Raw genomic sequence first — 4,801 nt, 5'->3', positions numbered from 1 at the left:
TCTGTTACAATGGTGTCTCAAATTTCACAATATTGAACAATTTAGAAATAAAACACATGTATTTAAATTTTGAAAGAAAAGTTCAGATGACTTCAGTTGCATTTCAGTTATTCCATATAAAATCATTGATCTTATTACCTTTGACATTTTAAAAAAATTTTGAAGTTATCAGTTATAAAACAGTTACATTAAATTTTAAAAAATAATGAAGTATAAGCCAATCACTGTTAAACACTTTATGATCCTATTTTGATCTTTGCAACACCTAGGAGGTGGCTACCATTATTTTTCAGAAAACAGGAAAACAAATGATATCTTGCCTTAAGATTATACAGCTAATGAATTTCTGTAATTGGAAAGAAGAGTGGATTTTGACTAAGGCAGAAGCTGATTCCTCCAGCCCCCCCCCCCCCCACATACATGTTAGGTGCTGCCAGGGTCACCCAGACCTTTGCAGGCAGCAGCTTGGCAGCAAGAGTGACTGGGCTTTAGGGGTTGCAGCAGAATGGAAATCTCAGGGACTGAGGTGACTGGTACCTTCTCATCGGTGGAAGTTCTCATTGACAAGGCAAAGTGGTTGCTGGTCATGCATCTACATGGCATCAAAGCTGCAGCTTTGGGGCTAGGTGCTGCTTGAGTTGAGGCCACTTTCATTTGCTGAGGTAGGCTGGACAGGATGTAATTGGTACCACTGCCTGTGCTTTCCCTCTCTCCTGCAGCTGTTGACACCTTTCCACCAAGTGGTCCCTGCGTGACTGGAGGAACAAGTTTCCTTATATTTTTCCAGCAATAGAGAGGGTCTCTGACCTTGGGGGAGTTACAGGGGATAAACAATAGTTCCACAAGGAAGGGGTTCCCTTTAGATCAAATGAACTAATGGCCTGTAACATGCCCTAGTAAATAACTAGGGGCCTTAGGTGAGGTAGGGAAAAGATGTAGAGAACTGTGAACTAGCTGGAACAAAATTTGTAATCTTAAAGGCTGTTAAATCTTGTTATATTGGGTAGAGATTCCCCCATTCTTGAGATGTAAATTGACTACCATGGAAAAGATGTAGAGAATTATGAATGTAGAAGAAAGAAAATTTGTAATCTTAAAGGCTGGTAAACTGGGTGGAAGTTGCCCATTCTTGAGATGTAAATCGACTACCATTGTTTCACTGTTTAGTGTAAAATTTGTAGGCTTCAACCCTCTATCTAATTCTGGGTCCAGTAATGGGGAAGGCAATTCATATTTTGCCTTCTGGATATGGGGCAAGACCATAAAAATCTGGGTGGGACCTCTGGATCTCTGATTGGCCCAGTCAACTCTGCTCAATTGTTCTATTATCTCTGTCTTTCTACCTATCCCTTTATGTGTTGTAACTTGTTTTAATAGATCTTTATTTTCTTTCTACACTTGCTTTCCCAGGTCTAATAGTGATTCCTCATAGGCAGAATCGAACTCAAACCAGCAGTTAAATAGGGACCAGGAGGAAGGGATAAAAGGCAATAATCCCTCCAATAAAAAGGGGAAGAACTGTGAGATGGATTGTAATGGTCTTGTATCTCCACTAGGATATGTTCAAGAAAAGCTGTTACTCTGATATGAGGGTTGTTTTTTAACAGTAGAAACAGACATTTAGCTGTGGTCCAAAGGCAAACTGTTGCTAACAGAAATAGCTTAATTTGTTTAGAGATGGACAGGTGAAGATTATTAACAATATAACTTTCAATTTCAAGTAGAATGTCATGGAAGAGTTAACAAGAGGTTGCTATATGGTACAAACTGCTTAGCTTTTTATTTTCTTCACTCTGGGATTACATCCAGATTAACTGCCTTCCTTCTTTGCTCTTAGAATGTCCTTTTTAGCATGATCTCAGCCATGTTATCACTGAGAATGAACATGGTATCAAGGTCAGCTTTTGCACTGATGGTAAATTCAACTTGAAAATGCTACAAGCAAAGACTAAAGTGGAGGGAGTGTTGGTGCATGATCTGTTTGCAGATAATCTTGTACTCAATGCAGCCTCTGAAGGTGTGATACAACAAAGCATGAATCTATTCTCTGCTTCTTGTGCTCATTTTAGTCTTAACAATAACAAGAGAGATGGGGACCATGGGGCTTCTGACCATCCTGAAGAAGATGAAGCAGAAGGAGCGGGAGCTGCGGCTCCTCATGCTTGGCCTGGACAATGCAGGGAAGACCACCATCCTGAAGAAGTTCAACGAGGAGGACATCGACACCATCTCACCCATCCTGGACTTCAACATCAAAACCCTGGAGCATCGAGGGTTCAAGCTGAATATCTGGGATGTGGGTGGACAGAAGTCCCTGCGCTCTTATTGGCGGAACTACTTTGAGAGCACTGATGGCCTCATCTGGGTAGTGGACAGTGCTGACCAGCAGCGTATGCAGGACTGCCGCTGGGAGCTGGAGAGCCTCCTTGTGGAGGAGCACCTGGCAGGAGCCACTCTCCTGATCTTTGCCAACAAGCAGGACCTCCCCAGGGCTCTGTCCTCTAACAACATTCGAGAGATCCTGGAGTTAGATGGCATCCACAGTCACCATTGGTGTATCCAGGGCTGCAGTGCAGTCACCGGAGAGAACCTGCTTTTGGGGGTCGACTGGCTCCTGGATGACATCTCCAGCCGTATCTTCACCTCTGAATGACCCCTGCGTCCAAATGCGAGCTCCTGGACTGAACCCTTGACCCACCCAAAGAGTGGCCCCTCCATGCATCCCCGGCTCCTGCCACCCATCCTGATCCTCTCTGGCCCGGGGCCCCGGGGGAGCCAGGTTCAGAGGTGGACTGAAGCCAGCGGGACCCCAACTAACGCCTCCTCCCCCGTGTCCTAACCAGATGCTACTCACGCTGTTTAAGGGGAGAGACCCCGCTGCTCTGTGGGAGTGCCTTCCCCCCGCTCCCCAGGGAGGAGCGGCCACCATTCCCCAGCCCCGTCCCTCCTGTGGCACTTTGTCTGTGGATGACAAAGCAGTGGGAAGCACTCTGGCGCCCCGAGTCTCCAGGCCCCTTCCTCTGCCCAGCTGATAGAATAAAAGCCCGTTGAACCCCTAAAAAAAAAACAATAACAAGAGATCTCAGGTGCTCCATCAGCCAGCCCCACACCATCCAAATGTGGAACCACTGATTATAGCAAATGGAGAAGTTTTGAATACTGCAGATAAATTCACTTTGGCAGTGTCCTTTCTAGGGAGGTACACATTGATATTGAGGTTGATACACACATTGCCAGAGCTAGCGAAGTATTTGGAAGGCTCCAAAAGGAAGTGGAGGAGAGGAGAGGAGAGAAGACTACCAAATGGATGGTCGACAAAGCCATTGTGCTGACTTCATTCTGGACAGTTTACCAGCATCACGCCAAGAAGATGAATCTCTTCCATTTAAATTGTCTCAGGAAGATTCTGAAAATCACCTGGCAGGAGAAGATACCAGACACTGGTCTTTTCTAGAACTAAACCCACAAGCATTCATATGTTACTATACAACCCACCTATGATAGGTTGGAAACATTGTTAGACTGTGAAGCATATGCTTGCCAAAAAAGACTATTTTACAGAAAACTCACACGGGATTAGTGTTCACGGGGTGATCAGAAGAAGCTATATGGAGGCACCCTGAAAGGATCTTAAGAATTTTGGAATTGATTATGCAACATAAGAGACACTGGCACAGGACCACCCTACATGGTGCACCCTCATCAGAGAGGGTGCTACTCTCCAGGAGTAAGGCAAAATGGAAGAAGCTCAAAGGAAATGTGAAATAGGTTAAGTTTAAACAACCAGGTGTTCACTAAGACTATACCTGCAGGACCTGTGGTAGAGCATTCTCAGCTCATTAGCCTCATCCGCCACAGTGGAACATAGTGTAACTTGTCACTAACATAATGATGTCATTTTGCTCTTTGATAAGGAAGGACAAGAATCATCCAGTCTTAGAAAACAAATGAGCAATTGAAAAAGCTACAATTGAAAAACAAATCCTTTTTCTTCATTATTAGGAGATGAGTAGTGTCTTTCATCTTTGATTTGTTTTTGGAGAAATGCTTAGTCAATCAGTTTCTCTAACTAGGTTTCATTGTGATATCTGTAGAGGTGTTAAGCCTTCCATTGTAGTCATTAAGATAAACTCCCCTCTAATCTTCCATTATGGGTAAAGTACTAAGAACAATCAAGTAAGAAGTGTTAGTAAACTTCATAAAGTATGAAACTTGTTAACCACAGCCCACATCTGAATGTAGGTCTGGAACTTAGTTATGAAACTAAGCACCAGATCAATAAAGGGCCAGCCAAGTTAGTCATCAGGCTTTCCATATGTCATCAATCGTGAGTGTTTAGTCAATGCTTGGTCAACATGATTCTGGGATTTTCCACAAGCAGTTAGGAGCATCAGGTGAAAAAGGAAACTGGCATTTTGGATCACAGCTCTCAGGTTACATTAGCTTGAGAAGTAGGTGTGAAGTAGGGTGGGGTTAATACACAAGTAAGTGTGAATCTTTATAGTATGTCTCACCTATAAATCTTTTAAAAGCAATATAATCATCAATACATAATGGATTAATTATTCTAACCTACATAACTCCCATTCTGACAGTATTAACAGTCAAACTTAATTTTATCCTACTTAACTCAGTAACAATCATTGATACTTAGTAAAACCACAATGAACTGAACAAATGCTTTTTAAATTAAATTCTCACAGTATGATCCAGAGGCATGTATCCAAAGGGCTCAGAAGGCTAAAAAAAAAGAGCCAAACCAATACAATCTGCAGTCAAAGCATTATTCTTGGAAGATTAG

The 4,801-nt window shown here is 42.9% G+C and overlaps 1 pseudogene; it reads left to right on the top strand.

Annotated features, from left to right (window-relative positions):
- The first annotated feature begins 2,092 nt into the window (after positions 1 to 2,092).
- On the top strand, positions 2,093 to 2,773 carry LOC141516202 (ADP-ribosylation factor-like protein 2 pseudogene; annotated as a pseudogene).
- The last annotated feature ends 2,028 nt before the right edge of the window (positions 2,774 to 4,801 follow it).

This window comes from Macrotis lagotis, chromosome 3, assembly GCF_037893015.1.
Source record: "Macrotis lagotis isolate mMagLag1 chromosome 3, bilby.v1.9.chrom.fasta, whole genome shotgun sequence".
NCBI classification, from domain to species: domain Eukaryota; kingdom Metazoa; phylum Chordata; class Mammalia; order Peramelemorphia; family Peramelidae; genus Macrotis; species Macrotis lagotis.
Note: the sequence above shows the minus strand (reverse complement) of the source record. Positions and strands in the feature narration are given on the sequence as shown.